Source organism: Hyla sarda, chromosome 10 (assembly GCF_029499605.1).
Source record: "Hyla sarda isolate aHylSar1 chromosome 10, aHylSar1.hap1, whole genome shotgun sequence".
Classification (NCBI taxonomy): domain Eukaryota; kingdom Metazoa; phylum Chordata; class Amphibia; order Anura; family Hylidae; genus Hyla; species Hyla sarda.
In genome coordinates, this window is record NC_079198.1 from 112564737 (window position 1) to 112589048 (window position 24312).

Below are 24312 nucleotides of genomic sequence, written 5' to 3' on the forward strand. Positions count from 1 at the left end.
GTGATGCAGGGCAGATGGAATTACCCTAGGGGCAGATGGCCTTAACCCCTTGTATTTGTGACTCCAGGGTGTGGTTTATCCTCAATACCACCCGAAGGTATACCGCTGGATCCTGGGCTAGGCACGGGGGCAATAATGACTCAGACGCCAAGTTACGGACAACCGTAGCTTTACTGAGTGACAGATGATACAGTCTATACAGTGTAGCCAGGCCAACGGAGGGGACCAGTGACTTCAGAGCCCTAAGGGTTTGCTGGGACTTGCAGTGGTTTTGGACAATTTAGTGCAGGCCACGTTGACTTGACAATAGATGACAGTGACTGACTTGACTTGACTGGAGACGATCTAAGCTGTGACATTATCTTACTTGTAGACTTGTGGCTGCAGACTTGACTTGAGGCTCCTATGACTCCAGACTCTTAGGCTCGACTGAACCTCAGCAAAGACTCAGGAACTAAGGAGAGAAGAGACTCCTCCCAGGGCTTTTATGGGGGGAGACTCTGGTGGGGTCCCATTGGTCACCTTTAAGTCACCTGGTCACTGATACCTCCTGGGTAACAATCACATGACAACTCACATGACAACTGATGATCACATGTTAACCTTTCTTAAAGATTCAACATTCTAATATACATAACATAGGGGATAATATACAATTACAGTAGAACAGATGCAGGGGGGGCCTAGGGGACACTGCAGGGAGGCTGCCTGACAGGGCAACAAGGGTACGGGGTAACAACTCCAGTACTGGGCCACCACAACTACATACTCCTGTAATAAATGATATCATTAAAGGGGTACTCCGGTGGTAAACAATTTTTACTATATCTACTTCTGTATACTCCAGAGGACGTTGTGTAGTTTTCTGTCTGACCACAGTGCTCTCTGCTGACACCTCTGCCCATGACAGGAACTGTCCAAATCAGAAGCAAATCCCCATAGCAAACCTTCCCTGCTCTAAACAGTTTGTGACATGGACAGAGGTGTCAGTAGAGAGCACTGTGATCATATAAGGGGAATTGGCGATATACTGTATATGTGGTGGCCCAGTGCGAGCTGTACCAGTTGCTGCGAAGAACTTAGTTGGGTGGCTGCAGTGACTATAAGGTTTGTGTTTCAGGTGCTGAAGGCCTACGTCACTGTGGTTTCTACATTTTATATGAATTCTCATGTCCTATTTCCTATCAATTCTCTAGCGTGCAAAGGGGTTATTTTGTGAAACATGTCTCAAATTGCATTTGCAAAAGTGCATATCTCTCCGTACAGTGGAGTCAGAATCTAGTCACAGAGAAGCTCCTAACGGATAGATACAGTTATCCGAACTCCACACCCTAGCCTGTGATTAGGGGTGGAATTTATTTCTCTTTAGCCAGGAGAATATGTTAGCTTCTGAGCTCCTTTCACAACACACATTCCTGAGGAGACTGAAATCTTTGATCCCAGGTATAGCTAAAGTCTGGAATACCTTCAACGATTAGGCCACATATTTAACTAGTCCTGTCTTCAGTGAAAGTCCCGCTACAAGGATTAATATGGTAATCTCTTAAGTATTTGTTCCAGGGGGACTACAAAATTATAAAATGCACAAGAGCCTTGTATTTATTTCCACTAGATCTTGTTTTACGTCAGGTTAGACCAGTGCCTCACTTAATGAATGAGGGAACTTCACCTGGAATACGTTATAAAAGTAAGTGGAGTAAAGTTTTACAGTTTTACTTGCCACGATTACCCCGCCATGAGAATCCTTGTTCAGTGGACACCAAGCTAATGCATCAGAGTCACCTACATCTGTCTACATCTGCATTAGACATATTCAAGTACAAGTGGCAGAAAGCACCAAAGGGAAATATTTCCTAAAAGCAGAGATGAGACACTTTGGGGGAGATTTATCAAAACCTGTGCAGAGGAAAAGTTGCTCAGTTGTCCATAGAAACCAATCAGATCGCTTCTTTCATTTTTAACAAGGCCTCTGCAAAATGAAAGAAGCAATCTGATTGGTTGCTATGGGCAACTGGGAACGTTTCCTCTGCAGAGGCTTTGACAAATCTTCCCCTTAATGCCTACACAAGTTTACTGCATGATGGTAACATGCCATGTCTAGTAATGTTCACTCAATTATGGGAACACCATGGGGGAGATTTATCAAAACCTGTCCAGAGGAAAAGTTGCTGAGTTGTCCGTAGCAACCAATCAGATCGCTTCTTTCATTTTTGAATAGGTCTCGGAAAACTGAAAGAAGCGATCTGATTGGTTGCTATGGGCAACTCACAGCTTTTCCCCTACACTGGTTTTGATAAATCTCCCCCCACTATGTCTACCCACGTTTACTCCATAATGGTAACGCCGTGTCTACCCACGTCTACTCCATAATGGTAACGCCATGTCTACCCACGTTTACTCCATAATGGTAACGCCATGTCTACACATGTTTACTCCATAATGGTAACGCCATGTCAACCCACGTTTACTCCATAATGGTAACGCCATGTCTACCCACGTTTACTCCATAATGGTAACACCATTTCTACCCACGTTTACTCCATAATGGTAACGCCATGTCTACACATGTTTACTCCATAATGGTAACGCCATGTTTACACATGTTTACTCCATAATGGTAACGCCATGTCTACCCACGTTTACTCCATAATGGTAACGTCATGTCTACCCACGTTTACTCCATAATGGTAATGCCATGTCTACCCAGGTTTACACCATAATGGTAACGCCATGTCTACCCACGTTTACTCCATAATGGTAACGCCATGTCTACTAGTGTTGCTCGCGAATATTCACAATTCAAATTTTATTCGCGAATATCGCATATTCGCGAATTCGCGAACATTCGCGAATATAGCGCTATATATTCGTAATTACGAATATTCGTTTTTTTGTTTTTTCTTTCACAGTACACATCACAGTGATCATCCCTCTCTGCTTCCAGCTTGTGTGGTGTAAAGAAGGCTCTAATACTACTGTGTGAGACCGGTCTGTGAATTTTCGCATATGCGAATATTTAGTGTATGCTAATTTTCGCATATGCGCATTTTTGCTTTGATAAATTTTTATATATGTAAATTTTCGCATGTGCTAATTTTCGCATGTATGAATATGCGCAAATGCGAAAATAAAACGAGAATATTACGAATGTGCGAATATTCGCGAATATGACGAATATTCGTCCACATATTCGCGAATATTCGCGAATTCGAATATGGCCTATGCCGCTCAACACTAATGTCTACACATGTTTACTCCATAATGGTAACGCCATGTCAACCCATGTTTACTCCATAATGGTAACGCCATGTCTACCCACATTTACTCCATAATGGTAACGCCATGTCTACCCAGGTTTACTCCATAATGGTAACGCCATGTCTACACATGTTTACTCCATGACAGTAACACTAGTAGGGTATGTTCACACTGAAGGTTTGGAGAGGAATTTCCGCGAGTAATTCTGCCCTCTTATTTCTTTCCAATTCATTCAGCAGTGAAAAACCCCATAGTATGTAATGACATTTCTGCTCCTCAGTTCACACTGAGGAATTTCCGCTAGCGGAATTCTGTCACTGAATTCCGCTCCGCATGAAGAATGAACATGTTCTTTCTTCATGCAGAATTCACGTTCTAACCCCATAGAACTCAATGTAAAACATTGCCACACTTTCGCACGGAATTCGCACGGAAATTGCGTGGATTTCGGCAGCAATTTTTTTTTTTTTTAATAATGTCTCCTATGCCGCGCTGAATTCCGCACTGATTTCTGTGCGGAATTCTGTGCGGGAAAAAACAGTCCTTTTTGAGCTGATTTTTTTCAGCGAGAATTCCGCGCAAATATTAATCAGTGTGAACATACCCGTAGTAAGACTGTACATTTTTCTCTGTGATGGTGACATTCCATGTCTACAAATGGGACATCAGGAAGACTTGGTAGTAGATCCTGAAGATGTTTCATGACACAGTTCACACAAGCAGTAGCACAGTTTCCATCATAATTTATTCCATCAGCATAATTCAGTGCTCAGAGTGACATACTAGACTTTATATAGGGAGGTGTGCACATGTGTGATTAAAGGGGTACTCCACTCCGGTGGCAAACTTTTTTTTTTTTTAATCAACTGGTGCCAGAAAGTTAAACTGATTTGTAAATGACTTCTATTAAAAAATCTTAATCTTTCCAGTACTGATTAGATGCTGAATACTACAGAGGAAATATTTTTCTTTTTGGAACAAAGAGCTCTCTGCTGACATCATGACCACAGTGCTCTCTGCTGACATCTCTGTCCATTTCAGGAACTGTCCAGAGCAGCATATGTTTGCTATGGGGATTTTCTCCTTCTCTGGACAGTTCTTAAAATGGACAGAGGTGTCAGCAGAGAGCACTGTGCTCGTGATGTCAGCAGAGAGCTCTGTGCTCCAAAAAGAAAAGACTTTCCTCTCTAGTATTCAGCAGCTAATAAGTACTGGAAGGATTAAGATTATTTTTTTATAGATGCCATTTACAAATCTGTTTAACTTTCTGGCACCAGGTGATGTAAAATTTTTTTTTCCACGGGAGTACCCCTTTAAAGGTGTCGGGTGATCTTAGCACAGACATGTATTACACGGCCAGTGACCATTTTCCTTAGCAATTTACACCCCCTAATATGTAAATAGTTGAGTGTACAGGTAGGTGGCCATTTTTCGAGGTCACATGGTATTACAGTAGTCCCTCAAGTTACAATACTAATTGGTTCCAGGAAGACCATTGTATGTTGAAACCATCGTATGTTGAGACCAGAACTCTATGGAAACCTGGTAATTGGTTCTGAAGCCACCAAAATGTCATCTAAAAATAGGAAAAAGTGAGGATTAAAGAAAAATAAGTAGATAACTAATATAGATAAAGCAAATCCTTACATATAAGAGTAAGAAAGATCTGCTGGGAGCTGTAAATCACTGTCTATGTCAGTGTTTCCCAACCAGAGTGCCTCCAGATGTTGCAAAACTACAACTCCCAGCATGCCCGGACAGCCGAAGGCTGTCTGGGCATGCTGGGAGTTGTAGTTTTGCAACAGCTGGAGGCACCCTCTTTGGGAAACACTGGTCTATTTAGAGGACAGGAGCTTCTTCAGGGTCCTGTACAGAACACGTAGTGTCCTAAAAAAAGGAAAATGGAGCCGCCCTCACCTGGTGTCCAAAGGAGCAGCTAACCCTGGCACAGGTAAAGAGTACAGAACATGTAATACCTCCCTGTACTGTAGGGGGCGCTACCAGACACCAGTCAGTGCATGCCCTTTAGGAATATACCGGTTTTACCAGTGAAATATCCATTCTAATTGGTCAGTTCTTCCAGTCATTGACACGTTTCGCAGATTCCATAGCATTGTATGTTGAGTCTGGTTTCAAGTTACAATGGTCCAGAAAAGACCATTGTATGTTGAAACTATTGTATGTTGAGGCCATTGTAAGTTGAAGGATCACTGTACAGATTCTAGTTATATATCCGAGTTGCTGACCTGGTGTTGCAGTTTAAGTTTTAGAAACTATTGACTCCGACTTTTTCGGATTTTTGATATTTTTGCTGTTGACATTGAAGAGTTGCTCAACTTAGGAAAATCATGTATTCAGGACAGCGAAACGCGGGGATGATAAATGAGCAGGTGTAGTAATTATGCAGCCTGTAGACTTGTCTTCTTCATGAATGACAATCCAGCGCTCGCACCGCTCCCTATAACGCCGAGGCGCCGCACACATCACTGTTTGTTTTGTGTTTTGAAAAGTATCTGATGAGAGAAAACAAACAAATGTTTAATTGTTGCGGTTGTCACATAGTTAGCAGCTCTCCAGCGTTACGAGACAGACGTCACAGACTGTGCATGCTAAATGTGAGCAAGAGGGAGCCGTGGCCATTACCGCAAGAGAAGGAGTCATCCCTGACAGTCACCACACGTCAATCCGATAATCACTGGGTGATCGGACAATGTCCAGTGTAAAATGTCAGATAGGACATTCGTCAGGAATGAAGATTAGATTGTTCTATGAAATAGCGCAAAATCAGAAAATAAAGATAAAGCATATCCGGCATTATATTTTTTTTTTTGCAAAAATCAGTATGTCAATTCCATGGGGATGATAGGTGTTGTGGTGTAGGCTAGCTGGGAGTAGTAGCCTCTTGGGACTAGATGTGATGATGGCACATGGCAGGGTGGTATAGCTATCCTTAATTTATTTATTTATTTATTTTTTTTGGGGGGGGGGGGGGCATGGACAAAAGTAAGGCGTGGGGGCAATCACAATATATTAGAGATGAGAGAGCTGGGTCTGGCAAACGCAGTCTTGCTTAGAACTTTAGGTAAAATAAGGTTTGCCAAACATTAGAACTTTGCCAGGCTTGGCAATCCTTGCTTGCATACAGCTCCCAGGCCGGTCAGGAGACAGCATAGGGATAGATTTAAAGGGGTACTCCGCGCTTAGACATCTTATCCCCTACACGCTCCGGGGACTGATTTTAACCCCTTAAGGACTCAGGGTTTTTCAGTTTTTGCACTTTCATTTTTTCCTCCTTACCTTTTAAAAATCATAACCCTTTCAATTTTCCACCTAAAAATCCATATGTTGGCTTATTTTTTGCGTCGCCAATTCTACTTTGCAGTGACATTAGTCATTTTACCCAAAAATGCACGGAGAAACGGAAAAAGAAAGCATTGTGCGACAAAATCGAAGAAAAAACGCCATTTTGTAACTTTTGGGGGCTTCCGTTTCTACGCAGTGCATATTTCGGTAAAAATTACACCTTATCATTATTCTTTAGGTCCATACGGTTAAAATGATCCCCTACTTATATAGGTTTGATTTTGTCGCACTTCTGGAAAAAATCATAACTACATGCAGGAAAATGTATATGTTTAAAAATGTCATATTCTGACCCCTATAACTTTTTTATTTTTCCACGTACGGGGCGGTATGAGGACTCATTTTTTGCGCCGTGATCTGAAGCTTTTATCGGTATGATTTTTGTTTTGATCGGACTTTTTGATCACTTTTTATTCATTTTTTAATGGTATAAAAAGTGACCAAAAATGCGCTTTTTTTACTTTGGAATTTTTTTGCGTGTACGCCATTGACTGTGTGGTTTAATTAATGATATATTTTTATAGTTCGGACATTTACGCACGCGGCGATACCACATATGTTTATTTTTATTTTTTTTTACACTGTTTTATTTTTTTATGGGAAAAGGGGGGTGATTCAAACTTTTATTAGGGAAGGGGTTAAATGACCTTTATTAACACTTTTTTTTTACTTTTTTTTTTGCAGTGTTATAGGTCCCATAGGGACCTATAACACTGCACACACTGATCTTTTACACAGATCACAGGCGTGTATTAACACGCCTGTGATCAGTGTTATCGGCGCTTGACTGCTCCTGCCTGGATCTCAGGCACGGAGCAGTCATTCGCCGTTCGGACACCGAGGAGGAAGGTAAGGGCCCTCCCGGTGTCCGGTCAGCTGTTCGGGACGCCGCGATGAAACGACTGAGCAGCCGGGTCACTTTCACTTTCACTTTAGAAGCGGCGGTCAGCTTTGACCGCCGCTTCTAAAGGGTTAATACCGCACATCGCCGCGATCGCGGGAGCTGGCGCAGGACGTAAATATACGTCCTGCATCGTTAAGGGGTTAAACGGGGTGCAGCGTGCAAGATCACGGGGGTCCCCAGCGGCGGGACCCCCGCGATCAGGCATCTTGTCCCCTATCCTTTGGATAGGGGATAAGATGTCTAAGCGCCGGAGTACCCCTTTAAGAGACTGATAAATTCCTATGCACTGCTTTGCGGCTGCCATCTTGGAGAGAAAGCTGACAAGTGAGCAGTGCATAGAAGCACTCACTGCGGAACTACTGATCCCAGAAAGCTTTCACAAATACAATACAAAGCATCAGTTACCAGACTTATGCTGCCCAAACCACAGGTATAATCCCAACATACTATAATTTACTCGGAATCGCTCAGGAGATTCAAAGCCACTGGTACCTGGATAAGAAGTCGTGAGGGGCTGTCCTGTTCACCACCCTGCAAGGGTTAAATGAGGTGTCTTTTCCGATACATGAACAGTACTTGCAGGGCCGGGAACAGTCACTGGGACTAGGCCCAATGACTAATTACCCAGGTCCCAACAGCTAAGACCCCCCACGATCTCCAGAACGAGACCCCAACTATCTCAGTAAGGAGCGAGTGGCCTCTTCCAGTTAAAATATCTGGCGTGGAAATTCAAATTCTGTTATCCGCGGAAAGAATAGACATATCTACTTTTTTTTTTTTTTTTGCAGACTCTGGATGGAATGTGTGGTGTCCCGGTACCATATTGCATACCGTACCTTGGTTAGGGGTCCCCAAAAGTCAGAGTTCCTAGTAACTGTGGGGTTCCACTTCTTTAGTCATCCCCTATTCACTCCTCAAATAGTTAATATTCTAGTAAATAATATGTAAATGCTGTATATAATATGTATGCTTACCTTCATAGCGTCGCTGGACCTTAGGTCATGTGATTCGGGTTAGTACTCTATGGTAGGTAAAAGGACCTTTGGAGGTTCATGGGTCAGATGATCACCCATAATCCTTTGTAAAGCTGATTGACAGATGGTGTGGACCAATCCTAAAACGGCCAGCCCCTGCCCATATAAGGGAGCTGCAGCCAATAGATGCTCTTGGGTTGCTGACACTTCATGAGGACAGACCTCCGCAACTTACAACAACGGCTACTGGGCCACAGCCTGCCGGCCTCGGCCTGAAACGAAACAGTGAGTTCTTACAACTTCCCCGCTTATGCTAGCGAGACCTCGGGACCTAAACATAACCCTAAATCCAGCGGATCTATGCTTATAAAACCCTACTAATATAAAGAACTCACAAAAAGTCCCAACCATACGTCAATCTCAGCTGCGCTGTACCAGTGGCGGATCCAGGCGGGGGGGGGGGGGGGGGGGGTCAACGGGCAATTGCCCCCCCCCCCGCCGAGATTGCTGCCCCTCCCGATACTATATTAGTGATGAGCGGGACACCATTCTCTGCCATTCTCTGCTGGACACCATTCTCTGCAGGACACCATCCTCTGCAGGACACCATTCTCTGCACGACACCATTCTCTGCCATTCTCTGCTGGACACCATTCTCTGCAGGACACGATCCTCTGCAGGACACCATTCTCTGCAGAACACCATCCTCTGCACGACACCATTCTCTGCACGACACCATTCTCAGCAGGACACCATTCTCAGCAGGACACCATTCTCTGCAGGACACCATCCTCTGCAGGACACCATCCTCTGCAGGACACCATCCTCTGCAGGACACCATCCTCTGCAGGACACCATCCTCTGCTGGACACCATTCTCTGCAGGACACCATCCTCTGCAGGACACCATCCTCTGCAGGACACCATCCTCTGCTGGACACCATCCTCTGCAGGACACCATTCTCTGCAGGACACCTTTCTCTGCTGGACACCATTCTCTGCAGGACACCATTCTCTGCCGGACACCATCCTCTGCAGGACACCATCCTCTGCAGGACACCATCCTCTGCAGGACACCATTCTCTGCAGGACACCATTCTCTGCAGGACACCATTCTCTGCTGGACACCATCCTCTGCAGGACACCATTCTCTGCAGGACACCATCCTCTGCAGGACACCATCCTCTGCAGGACACCATCCTCTGCAGGACACCATTCTCTGCAGGACACCATTCTCTGCAGGACACCATCCTCTGCAGGACACCATCCTCTGCTGGACACCATTCTCTGCTGGACACCATCCTCTGCAGGACACCATTCTCTGCAGGACACCATTCTCTGCAGGACACCATTCTCTGCTGGACACCATCCTCTGCAGGACACCATCCTCTGCAGGACACCATTCTCTGCTGGACACCATTCTCTGCAGGACACCATTCTCTGCTGGACACCATCCTCTGCAGGACACCATCCTCTGCAGGACACCATTCTCTGCAGGACACCATTCTCTGCTGGACACCATCCTCTGCAGGACACCATTCTCTGCAGGACACCATTCTCTGCAGGACACCATTCTCTGCAGGACACCATTCTCTGCAGGACACCATTCTCTGCAGGACACCATTCTCTGCAGGACACCATTCTCTGCAGGACACCATTCTCTGCAGGCCGCGTGGGCTGCCTGTCAGTGCTGAGGATGCTCCGGTCTCAGCATCATTCAGTCTGCAGCCATTACACTGTGCAGGGGCTGGGAAGAGATAAGCTCCTCCCCCTCTCACCCCTCTGTATTTCCAGTAGGCCGGGCTCAGCTTACTGCCCTCCACCACAGGCCTGGACACCCACCCAATGCCTCCAGACCCCCTGCCCACCCTGATGCTGCCCTTCATGGTAAGTAACTTTGGGGGGGGGGGGGGGGGGTCAGGCTCGGGAGACAGGTAAAGGGGAACTCTTATCAGTGTTTCCCAGCAGAGGCCTCTAACTATAGTAAAACTACAACTCCCAGCATGTATTTGGCTTTGTGGGCATACTGGGAGTTGTAGTTTTACAACAGCTGGAGGCACCCTGGTTGGGGAACACTGATCTGTCTTTCTATCTCCTATCTATCTCTCATATCTATGTATCTATCTATCCATCTCATATCAATCTATCTCATATCTATCTATCTATCTATCTCCTATCTATCTATCTCCTATCTATCTATCTCCTATCTATCTCCTATCTATCTCATATCTATCTATATATCTATATCATATCTATCTATCTATCTCCTATCTATCTATCTCCTATCTATCTATCTCCTATCTATCTATCTATCTCCTATCTATCTATCTCCTATCTATCTATCTCATATCTATCTATATATCTATATCATATCTATCTATCTCATCAATCTATCTCATATCTATCTATATATCTATATCATATCTATCCCACTGCTGCCAGCATCTATTTTTCCTTTACTTAAAGCCTATTTAGATGCCGAGACAGGGGATAAGTTATAGATTGTGGGGGATCTGAGCGCTAGGACCCCCTACAATCTCCCGAACAGGGCCCCTGCAGTGTGCGGGAAGGGGGTGCTGAACCCTGCATGGAGCTTCCTGCGGGGGACATTGGAATGGCCACTTCCAGCAGACTGACAAGGCCCCGTTATGTGCCCCTCACTTATAATGCCCCCTGTCATGTGCCCCTCACTTATATTGCCCCCCCTGTCATGTGCCCCTCACTTATAATGCCCCCTGTCATGTGCCCCTCACTTATATTGCCCCCCCTGTCATGTGCCCCTCACTTATAATGCCCCCTGTCATGTGCCCCTCACTTATAATGCCCCCTGTCATGTGCCCCTCACTTATAATGCCCCCTGTCATGTGCCCCTCACTTATAATGTGCCCCTCACTTATAATGCCCCCCTGCCATGTGCCGCTAACAAATAATGTGCTCTGATTTATAATGCCCTCCTTTTATGTGCCCCTTACTTAAAATGCCCCCTGAGGGTGCAGGACAGGGGGCATTATATGTGAGGGGAACATAACGGGGCATTATAAGTCGAAGCACATTATATATTAGCGGCCCAAGACAGGGGGGCATTATAAGTGAGGGGCACATGACAGGGGGCATTATAAGTGAGGGGCACATGACAGGGGGGCTCCTCACGTATAATGCCCCCCTGTCATGTGCCCCTCACATTTAATGCCCCCTGTCATGTGCCCCTTACTTAAAATGCCCCCTGAGGGTGCAGGACACGGGGCATTATATGTGAGGGGAACATAACGGGGCATTAAATGTGAGGGGCACATGAAGGGGGCATTTTAAGTTGGGGGCACATACCAGGGGGCATTGCACATGAGGGGCACATGACAGGGAGCATTAAATGTGAGGGGCACATGACAGGGGGCATTAAATGTGAGGGGCACATGAAGGGGGCATTATAAGTTAGGGGCACATAACAGGGGGCATTAAATGTGAGGGGCACATGACAGGGGTCATTAAATGTGAGGGGCACATGACAGGGGGGCATTATAAGTGAGGGGCACATAACAGGCCCTCACTTATAATGCCCCCCCTGTCTTGGGCCGCTAACATATAATGTACTTCAACTTATAATGCCCTCTGTTATGTGCCCCGTACTTATAATGCACCCTGAAGGGGCAGGACAGGGGGCATTATATGTGAGGGGAACATTACAGGCACATGATAGGGGGGCATTATAAGTGAGGAACCCCCTGTCATGTGCCCCTCACATATAATGCCCCCCTGTCATGTGCCCCTAACATATAATGTGCCCTGTCTTATAATGCCCCCCTGTTATGTTCCCCTCACTTATAATGCCCCCTGAGGGAGCAGGATTGGGGGGCATTATATGTGAGGGGAACATTGCAGGGGCATTATATGTGAGGGATACAGCACAGGGGGCATTATATGGTAGGGGCACAGGACAGAGGGCATTATTATTATGAGGGGGAACAGGACAGGTCATAGTTATATGTGGGGGCACAGGATGGGGCATTACTACTATATATGAGGGGCACAGAGTATAAGGAATTTCTGGGGTAGGACGGTTTTCATTAGCCACAATACATCACGGTATTGTATTCAGAGGGAGATTTAGAGCGTACAGTGTGTGGTAGTATTATATTCAGGGGGTACAGTGTGTGGTAGTATTATATTCAGAGGGTACAGTGTGTGGCAGTATTATATTCTGAGGGTACAGTGTATGGGCAGTATTATATTCTGGGGTACAGTGTGTGGCAGTATTATATTCTGAGGGTACAGTGTGGGGCATTATTATATTCTGAGGGTGCAGTGTGTGGTAGTATTATATTCTGAGGTTACAGTGTGTGGCAGTATTTTATTCATTGGGTACAGTGTGTGGCAGTATTATATTCATTGGGTACAGTGTGTGGGCAGTATTATATTCAGTGGGTACAATGTGTGGCAGTATTATATTCAGTTGGTACAGTGTGTGGCACCATTATATTCAGTTGGTACAGTGTGTAGCAGTATTATATTCAGTGGGTACAGTGTGTGGCAGTATTATATTCAGTTGGTACAGTGTGTGGCAGTATTCAGTGGGTACAGTGTGTGGCAGTATTATATTCAGAGGGTACAGTGTGTGGCAGTATTATATTCAGTGGGTACAATGTGTGGCAGTATTATATTCAGAGGGTACAGTGTGTGGGCAGTATTATATTCAGGGGGTACAGTGTGTGGCAGTATTATATTCAGAGGGTACAGTGTGTGGCAGTATTATATTCAGTGGGTACAATGTGTGGCAGTATTATATTTAGTTGGTACAGTGTGTGGCAGTATTATATTCAGAGGGTACAGTGTGTGGCAGTATTATATTCAATGGGTACAATGTGTGGCAGTATTATATTCAGTTGGTACAGTGTGTGGCAGTATTATATTCAGAGGGTACAGTGTGTGGCAGTATTATATTCAGTTGGTACAGTGTGTGGCAGTATTATATTCAGGGGTACAGTGTGTGGCAGTATTGTATTCAAAGGATATGGTGTTTGGCAGTATTATAATAATACTTTTTTCATATAGAGGATCAGAATCCGCTGACACAGTGAGGAGCCGTCTGGGCATCAAGTTCTTCAGCGAGAACATTTAGCTGGACCTGGCGGTATGTACCATCTGAATTAGTATTATATTCTGAGGTTACAGTGTGTGGCAGTATTATATTCATTGGGTACAGTGTGTGGCAGTATTATTCAGTGGGTACAGTGTGTGGCAGTATTATATTCATTGGGTACAGTGTGTGGGCAGTATTATATTCAGTGGGTACAATGTGTGGCAGTATTATATTCAGTTGGTACAGTGTGTGGCAGTATTATATTCAGTAGGTACAGTGTGTGGCACTATTATATTCAGTTGGTACAGTTTGTAGCAGTATTATATTCAGTGGGTACAGTGTGTGGCAGTATTATATTCAGTTGGTACAGTGTGTGGCAGTATTATATTCAGTTGGTACAGTGTGTGGCAGTATTATATTCAGTGGGTACAGTGTGGCAGTATTATATTCAGATGGTACAGTGTGTGGCAGTATTATATTCAGTGGGTACAATGTGTGGCAGTATTATATTCAGAGGGTACAGTGTGTGGGCAGTATTATATTCAGGGGGTACAGTGTGTGGCAGTATTATATTCAGTGGGTACAGTGTGTGGCAGTATTATATTCAGAGGGTACAGTGTGTGGCAGTATTATATTCAGGGGTACAGTGTGTGGCAGTATTATATTCAGGGGTACAGTGTGTGGCAGTATTGTATTCAAAGGGTAAAGTGAGTTGTAGTATATTCGGAGGGTACAGTGTGTCAGAATTATATTCAAGGGATATGGTGTTTAGCAGTATTATAATAATACTTTTTTCATATAGAGGATCAGAATCCGCTGACACAGTGAGGAGCCGTCTGGGCGTCAAGTTCTTCAGCGAGAACAATTAGCTGGACCTGGCGGTATGTACCATCTGAATTAGATAAGGAAAGACTATAGAGAAGACGTCACCTGTAGTCACTGATATCATTCTGTATTGTCCTGACTGTCCCATCAGAGCTGGAGTCACTTGTAAGTTTTGCAGTAATGATGGGTGAAACAACAATTCCCAGCATCTCTTCACCACTAAGGTCATACTGGGAGCTGTAGTTTTAAAATGGTAAAAACTTATTTAGCGCTTTCCCATTCTGTGGCAATTGGTGTATTTGATTATTATACTGGATACATTTAATAATATTGTAAGTTCTTTAAGCAACACCTTATTTTCTGTCCACCAAAAAGAAATTCTCTAATAGTGCCCCTCCCAAGACTAGTCTCTGGATCCGCCCCTGCGCTGTACATAGACTTTGTTATCAAGACTGTTCCTGTTATCCCATGTTACAGAAAATCTTAAGTAAAGTTTCCGAAAGTTTTCAGCAAAGCTCTGGTTGTGGACATTGCATTTATTCTACATCTCCCTATCACTTCTGGGAAGGGTGGCGATAGGCCAAGCATCACAGTATTAACCCTCACCCTGGCGTCACGACTGACAAGAGTTAATTATAACCGTGATATACCTCACAGCAACACCCCAACTTCCATACACCCCCCAAGGCACCACAAATGCATTTCCATCTAAGTGACGGTGCATTCCTGAGCGATCCTAGTGCCAGCATCTTATGTCGCAGCGCTGCATTCAGGGGCAATTTCTGCACTGAGATTTTCCGTGCAGACATTGCCGTGTGAACATAGCCTAACAGTGTATAGAAGGAGCACAGAGCAGTGACCTTGTACAGGACACCTATAGGCGCTACATGATGGGTCATTTCTGTATTTGGTTGTAGGCTTGTCTTCATTGTTACAGTAAAGGAAAACTGTCACCCTGATCACCCACACTAAACCCAATACACTGGGTTATAGTGTGGGTGACCCGGAGTCCAAGAGGGGTCAATTACTATAATCGGCGTTGTGGTTCCTGAGATATTGGCTGGTAAATTTACCCTTCTGAATTCAGGTAATTGCGCGCAGGAGGCCAGGCCCTGGCGGCTGGCCGCCCCTGCTTCTTTCCGTCACCTTAATCAGCCATCCCCTTAATTAGCATAATTATATTCTGCAACCCCATGTCCTAGTGATGTGAGTCGCATGTCATGTGAGCACTGCACTCTGTCCGTAGAGTGCATGTGCCGACAGATTATATACAGCTCTCATGTCCTAATGATGTCATAGTGCTGACTGCTGAAAGCAGTATGTAAACTGCCGGCGCATGACATGCGTCTGGCATGATGCAACTCACGACACTAGGACATAGAGTCATGGAATATAAATATGCTAATTAAGGGAACGGCTGATTAAGGAGATGGAATAAAGCAGGGGTGCCCAGCTTGCGTGACCCCACCTCCTGCGCGCAATTACCTGAATTCAGAAGGGGAACATCACCAGCCAATATCCCGAGAACTACGGCACCCAGTGTATCGGGTTTAGTGTGGGTGATCAGGGTGACAGTTTTCCTTTAAGGCCTCTGCAAGATCTGAAAGGTGCGTTATATACAATGAACATTGAACAGTAGCTGCATTCCTATTTTATCCTGCGGTGTCCCGGTACCGTATTGCATCCAGTACCTAGTGTAGAGGTCCCCAAAGTCAGAGTAACTACGTTCAGGTAGGGTTCCTCAGGGGGGACAGCCCATAGTCGCCTCTCCTTAAGTCTAACTTTAATGTTCATAAATGTATATATTAATAATTCTATCTATATTATATAGGAATGTATAGTACTTACCTTGTTCAGCGTCGCAGGACCTTCGGTCATGTGACAATGCTAGTAACCTCTATGGTATGTTGCAGGACCTTAGGAGGTCCTTGGGTCACGTGTTACCCACAAATCTCTGTAAAGGTGATTGACATCAGTTTGGACCAATTAGCGTTAGTCCAGCCCCTGGCCATATAAGGGAGCTGCGTCCAATTATCGCTCTCTTGGGTTGCTGCTCTCGTGGATGCCGGATTAACAGGGCGGTGCTACGCAACTTTCAAAGACACGCTAGGCCTCAAAACCTACGGCCTCAGCAGAACCAAAAATCGTGAGTTTTACCCTAATTCCTGCTAATGCTAGCCTGACTACTGGACCGCAACTAATTCCCCTAAATTCAGGGGAACAGCGCACTAGACTAAAGACTCTTAAAGCTAAAGTCCCAACCATTGTCAATCTCCAAAAGGAAGCTGTTGTATTGATAAGAGACTGTTATGTTGTTGAAGTGTACAGAAAATCTTCAGTAAAGTTAACGCTGTTTACAGAAGCTTTCCGGTTGTGGACAATCAATTATCACTCACTACCTCAAACCTATTATCATCTACCTCCCTATCGTTCCTGGGAAGGGTGGCGGTACGAAAAGTTTTATTGAGGAGCCCTCACCCTGGCGTCACGAATAGCAAGGGTTAACAAGCACCCTTTAATACCCGCACAGCTACATTCCCCATACCCTACATCCCCCAGGCTACCACAATCCACTCATATCTCCAGGCATCACACTAAGCAGCCTTAGAGATATGGATGCACCAAGTGACTTGTGTGTTTTCCTGAGCTTAAAAACTATCTAATGGTTCAAATGATGATTCAAATGTCATTTGCTGGATTTTCAGATAATCAGCAAATTGGCGGCAAGCTTATTACTTCCAGTCTTGCAGCTATAAAGGCATTAAAGGGGTACGCCACTGAAAAACATATTTTCTAAATCAACTGTTAACAGAAAGTTAAACAGATTTGTAAATTACTTCTATTAAAAAATCTTAATCCTTCCAGTACTTATCAGCTGCTGAATGATCCACAAGAAGTACTTCTTTTTTTGAATTTCCTTTCTGTCAGACCACAGTGCTCTCTGCTGACACCTCTGTCCATGTCAGGAATAGTGTTGAGCGGCATTCGCCATATTCGAATTCGCGAATATTCACGAATATATTCGTCATACATTCGCGAATATTCGCGGCATATTTTCGCACATGCAAATATTCGCATATGCGAAAATTAACATATGCGAAAATTTGCATATACGAAAACCTGCGCAAGCAAACATTCGCATATGGTAAAATTCGCACGCCAGTCTCACACAGTAGTATTAGAGCCTTCTTACACCACACAAGCTGGAAGCAGAGAGGGATGATCACTGTGATGTGTACTGTGAAAAAAAAAAAAAAAAAAACGAATATTAGTAATTACGAATATATAGCGCTATATTCGCGAATATTCACGAATATGCGATATTCGCAAAAAAATTCGCATTGCGAATATTCGCGAGCAACACTAGTCAGGGATAGCGCTATATATTCGTAATTACTAATATTCTTTTTTTTTTTTGTTTTTTTCACAGTACACATTAGTGTTGAGCAGCATAGGCCATATTCGAATTCGCGAATATTCGGGAATATATGGACGAATATTCGTCATATATTCGCATATTCGTAATCCCCTCGTTTTATTTTCGCATAGGCGAAAATTCACGTAGGCGAAAATTAGAATAAACACAAATTCGCATATGCGAAAATTAGCATATGTTAATTTTTGCCTATGCGAAAATTCGCACACCAGTCTCACACAGTAGTATTAGAACCTTCTTTACACCACACAAGCTGGAAGCAGAGAGGGATGATCACTGTGATGTGTACTGTGAAAAAAAAACAAAAAAAAAACGAATATTCGTAATTACGAATATATGGTGCTATATTCGCGAATATTCGCAAATATTCACGAATATGCGATATTCGCGAATAAAATTCGCTTTGCGAATATTCGTGAGCAGCACTAGTACACATCACAGTGATCATCCCTCTCTGCTTCCAGCTTGTGTGGTGTAAAGGCTCTAATACTACTGTGTGAGACAGGCGTGCGAATTTTTCGCATATACGAAATTTTGCGTATGCAAATGTTCGCATATGCAAATTTTTGCTTATGCTAATTTTGCATATGCTAATTTTGCATATGCTGATTTTCGCATACGTGAATTTTCGTGTATGCGAAAATAAAACGAGAGTATTACTAATATGCGAATATCTGCGAATATATGACGAATATTCGTTCATATATTCGCGAATATTCGCGAATTCGAATATGGCCCATGCCACTCAACACTAGTCAGGAACTGTCCAGAGCAGGATAGGTTTTCTATGGGGATTTGCGCCTACTCTGGACAGTTCCTAAAATGGACAGAGGTGTCTGCAGAGAGCACTGTGGTCAGACAGAAAGGAAATTCCTGTGGAGCATACAGCAGCTAATGTGTACTGAAAGGATTAAGATTTTTAAATAGAAGTAATTTACAAACCTGCTTAACTCTCTGGCACCAGTTTATTAAAAAAAAATGTTTTCCAGTGGAGTACCCCTTTAAGAATCTCTGAACAACGGCTGTCCAGACATGCTGGGAGTTGAAGTTTTGTAACATCTGGAGGGCCACAGTTTGAGACCACTGGGTTAAGGTTTGTACTCGGCTTTGGGCCCCCCCCCCGGTGACCGGTGACCATGACAGCCGGTCGTGGTCACCGGGGAGCCCCCATCTGGCACCGCGCTCCATCCTGTAATAGTTTTTAATGGCATAATGAACTTTGTGAATTTAACATACAAGAAAAGTTAATTAAAGGCCGTTAAATATGAATATATTTCACAATCAATTTCCATTAGCAAATCACTATCTCACAAGTGAGCATCCTCGCCATCTACGAGCCGCGGCACTTGTATGGCACTGACGCCCATTATTCATGCTTAATAACATAAAAGGAGAAGGTTACGGCCTGTGGTACTTTTATCCCATTAATATTTGAACAGTGACTTCTGCTTCTCACGGTTGCGGCCTTATTGTGTCAAGTCGCATTAGTAATTCATATAAATGAGAGTAAACACTGGTGACAGAGGGGTGGGATGTGTGGCCCACTCAGTCTCAGAGGCAGCAGAACCGCACGATAAATGGACACCTGAGCGGGTAACTTGGAAGATAGTTTCTTTGTCTGTAACGCTCCTACTAATAAACATATTGCCCCATTTATTTATCAGGTCACTTTGTGTCTATGAAGATTTGCCTCAAGTTCTACAGCAACGTCCCTTAGAGGGCACTCCTTTCTAGAAGAACGTTTTAGAACTCAGAGGTAAGGAAATGGGGTGAGGGTGTGATGAAAGGCAGATGGCATTAACCTCTTATGTTCATGACGCCAGGGTGTGGTTAACCTCTGCACCACCTGAGGTAAGGCCGCTGGATCCTGGGCTAGGCACGGGGCAATTAATGACTCAGACACCAAGTTTTACTGAGGCAGACATATGGAATAGTCTTTACAGCTCAGTTAGGCCCAAGGAGGTGACCAGTGACTTTAGAGACTTGTTGGCTCTCTGGGACTTGTAGTAGACTTGGATAGAATGCTGCAGACCCACTTGAATTTAGACAGACTTGACTGACTTGACTAGGACTGACTAGATTTCACCCATTGTGTAGCTTACCAGGCTTTGACGTTCACCTGTGGGGCACTTTATGTTGGAAGTGTGGCTGCGTTACTAGGCCTTGGGTCTCCTCAGGACACCAAACACTATTAGGTCTTGACTGTACCTCAGCATGCATAGAACTCACTAGCTTTCTCCTCCCTGGGTTTATATAGGAGGACTTTTGGAGGGGTCCTATTGGTCACCCACAAGTCATCTGTTCACTGACACCATCCTTGGTTACAAGACTTGGTAACAACATTTAAAGGCATATAGCATTATAAGAAAATGCAATCAATAACATAGGGTATAATTAACCATTTGAGCTATAGGGGTGACTCAGGGGACAATGAGATAGAGTTCGCCATACAGAACAGCAAGGGTACAGGAGTGCAACTGTACTGGGCCACCACAGAAATAATGCCCTGTAAATCTATGCTCTGTATGCAATCTGTATATTGAATGTCCTGGAACTTGAACTTAGAGACTCAGTACCCAGGAACAACCTATGGTACCATTCAGTGCTTTATGGACTATTTCCTGGGGTTCACAATGTGGAAGCCATCCAGGAAGCCTGGCGCCTTATGAACTGTTTTAAGGACGCTATATGGCTGGCGGGAATCACATTATCTACAACAGGGAGGACATGTCTGTCCAGGACTGCCGCAGGCTGATCCATAGCCTGCTTAAAGACTATTGCATTTTGGACAGTCCAGACGTTGATGAAGGAGAGGACCAAATCCCCTGTACTTCCCTTACCTCCCCATATGTTTGCTGAGTAGCTTGGCCCTGTGATCCACCCCTCCCTACCCCCATAGATCCCACATCCCACACAGACTGTAGTGTATTGTTGTTCGATATTGTTTCTTTTATAACAAGTGATGAAATGGAATGTTAGTGTAGCATGTGGTAAAAAGACAGATCTTGCACTAGTAATAAGGCAAGAAAGGGGAGAAACTAAAACTTAGCTTTTACTGATTATAGATAAAAAATCAAATAACAAAACCAAGTGTAACCAAGTGTGTAGACCAAAGTCTAAAATGGCCGAATATATTCAAAAGAAGGCTATAACAGTCCTTCCATGGATATAATTAGTGAACAATGGTTATCCGGGAGCTATAAATCCAGCCTCACCATGGATAACTCTAAAGAATAGTATCAAGAATTATACACCTCAACATAAGGATGCCCAACGCGTTTCTGTCACAATATAGTGACGTCATCAGGGGTAAAGCTTATGTAGTGGCCGAACTAGTGTGGTGCTATAATGCAAAAAAGCCACACACTTATGTTCAGTCCAAGAACTTGGTGTTACATGTGAAAATTACTACTCAATCATAGTATATCCAAGGGGGATGGCAGCCCATGATATCAGGCATGCCTTTTTAATTCTTAATGAAAAAACCCAGCCAAATGGATATATGTTTCAGCCGCGAGACCACAGGAACCTATAAAGGAGAAGAAGAAAGATACACATATTGTATACATACTTCATAGTACTCGTTCCTGCAAAAGAAAATCCTCCCCATATTTTATGCATTTACTCACAGCCTTCCATGGGCATGTCAGATTACCTAAAAGGAAAAAAAATGCAAAAAAGATCCCATTCAGCCAATTGATCCTACTATAGGGGAGGCAAGGCTAGGGATAGGGGTGAAAACCGCTCAGCGGGGTACTCACGGTCTCTATTTTTCGGCACATATGCATTAGCAGGGAGCCGGACTGTTCGGCTTCAGAGCGCTGTCAACTCGTGTCAGCGGCGTCTGACGTAATATCCACTTCCATTGCTGTGCCGCGTCAGAGCGGTCACACCCCCGCCTGACGTCAGTAAGGAGGGGCGTGGCCCTGTGCTCCGAGCCGCACTCGGTCCAGCAAAAGAAGATACAAAGTAAAACAGTGATTTCTGGCACTCAGTACATAGAGTCCCGTCACTAGAAAACACCCATAGCATATCTAATTGTATCAAAACACCGAACCCACAGTCACAACCATAGTGGTAAGTGGATAGGGTGTTAGATAAATTGTATATATGATGATTTATACAAGTTGGAAAAGATATTAATAATAGTAATAAGGTAGCAAAGAGGAAAAAGTTATTCAGTGGGCCCAATGGAAGTATTAATATAAGGATACAAAAAGGTGGTTAGAATCGCAACGTATCCCTACACTAAATGGGACACTTAGCCACTGTTTATCGTGGCAAATAATAACCCGATGATGTTGTCCTGGTTGTATCCTTAAAATATCTCCATCAGTGATAGTCTTTTGCCCATGTGGTATAGTGTATAGCTTAAGGAACCTCTGCTGTATATTTTACTGTCATGCTTTGAATGATTGTAATTTATTGTATGACTTCTAATGACGACTGAATGATCAATAAAGCTTGTGACCCAAGAAAAAAGCTAATCATATTAAAGGAGTAGTCCGGCGCGCACTTTTTTCATTTTATCCCGTCCGGGCTGCAAAATAAAAGAAAACACACTTTCTCTTATCTGCCAACGAGCCCCCGGATCTCCGGTACTGGTGTTTGGTCCCCGGGCTGTATTCTTCTTACTTCCTGTTAGCCCGGCACGTCACACGGAGCTTCAGCCTATCACCGGCCGCAGCGATGTCCCGCCCCGGCTGGTGATAGGCTGAAGCTCTGTGTGATGTTCCGGGCTAACAGGAAGTAAGAAGAATAACAGCCCGGGGACTGAACACCTGTACCGGAGCTCCGGGGGCTCGTTGGCAGATAAGAGAAAGTGTGTTGGGATTGGGATTTGTTGATATGTGGCCAGACACAAATAAAGCACTTATTGCACTTTAAAAAATTGGTGTGAAATTGAGGTTACACTCATCCTACACCTATGTTCTCACATTCATTTATTTATGTACTTATTAACTTCATCACCACTTATTATATATATATATTTTTATCACTCTACTATACCCACCTTCACACAGTTGGATTGTTTATTCACTTTATATTTATAAATTATTGTTGTATTATTATTATTTATTTTTTAATTTACTTTTGCACCTTGGGTATTATGATTTTATTTATTTACATATTCCCAACCTACTGTGGAATTTAATATATAAGTGCTGTATCTTTTATATTCTGCAAGATATGATCCATTATGGCTGTTGGGTACCATGGTCATTATAATATAATTGAATATTATCATTAAGGTATTATTCTTATACATACTCCTATGAGAGGTTTTTCTACCTCGCTCCCCCTCTCCACATAAGCGCAGTTGCACTATAGATAGTAGACTAAAATCTAAGTGCAGGAGCATGCGCACTAGGCCCCCTGTAAGCGAGATAGTGTCTGAGTGCGGGCGCATGCGCCGACTCATCCGCGGCCGACAGAGGACAAGGTAATATTGAAAAACAGATTGCGCGTGCGCGGCGCACTGTTATGATGCGGAAGAGTCCGCTGACGTAGTTCCATCACATGACATACCGGAACGATGAGGGAAGATGAGGTAAGGAGCTCTCTAGGCTTTCCCATTGGTTCCCAAATGGGAGTATTTGGGAAGTGAATCATATGTATTGGATCATGATTGGAGCAATATTAGAACATTTGTGATAGGCTAGATAGAGATGTCGCCGACTGATGATGATGGGGGAATGGTCTATAAATACCCCCTGCCGCCATTTTAGAGTGATGTTGCCACATACTGCCTCTTGAGAACGCCGTGTGACGGCGAAACATGTAGAGGCGGCAATTTTGTGTTTTAATTAGTGTCACAATTGGGAAGTTTGGGCTTCTGCAGAGCCCTGTACACTGGAGCCATGTTGCCCCAATAACTATTATTTTCCCATGTGACATTGTATTTTTAATCATCACTTTCTGGAATTGTTACTTTTTAGATATATACCATTAAAAGTTATGTTTTAGGGGGGAGAAAATTGAGGTGTTTGCAATGAAAAAAGTGCACACCGGACTACTCCTTTAAAGAAACTAAGAGGGTAATGTGGCACCTTAAAGAAGAACTATACTGAAAATTTTTCCATTACCTATGTGCCCGGGTTGCAAAAACGAAAAAAAAAAAAAGCTTTAACTCACCTTCCGACGTTTCCCTGTTGCATCGATATCAGTTTCACGGTCCTCTGGTGCTGGTCTTCTTCCTGCTTCCTGGGGATGGTGAGTGATACTACTCTCAGCATATCGCCGGCTGCAGCGATGTCCCGCCTAGGACAGTGATAGGTTGAGCGCACTGTCATGTAGCCTGGGCCCCGCCTTTTCCCTGCTGTCCAGGCTCGTTACATGACAGTGTGCTCAGGCTATCACCGATATGCTGAGCGCAGTAGGACTCACCATCCCCAGGAAGCAGAAAGAAGACCAGCACCGGAGGACCGGGACACTGATATCTGCGGAATGGGGGAACGTCGGAAGGTGAGTTAGTATTT

General features: G+C 44.1%; 2 long non-coding RNA genes across 2 annotated transcripts in view; one reads left to right on the forward strand and one right to left on the reverse strand.

Annotated features, from left to right (window-relative positions):
* LOC130294494 (uncharacterized) overlaps window positions 1–24312 on the reverse strand; it is a 221478-nt gene that overhangs the window by 142550 nt on the left and 54616 nt on the right. The gene's annotated exons all lie outside the window — the stretch shown is intronic.
* LOC130294496 (uncharacterized) overlaps window positions 10295–24312 on the forward strand; it is a 41026-nt gene continuing 27008 nt past the window's right edge. The window contains exons 1-4 of the long non-coding RNA XR_008848521.1: window positions 10295–10385; window positions 13545–13623; window positions 14375–14453; window positions 19498–19589. This is a non-coding gene — a long non-coding RNA (uncharacterized LOC130294496). The remainder of the gene's footprint in view (window positions 10386–13544; window positions 13624–14374; window positions 14454–19497; window positions 19590–24312) is intronic.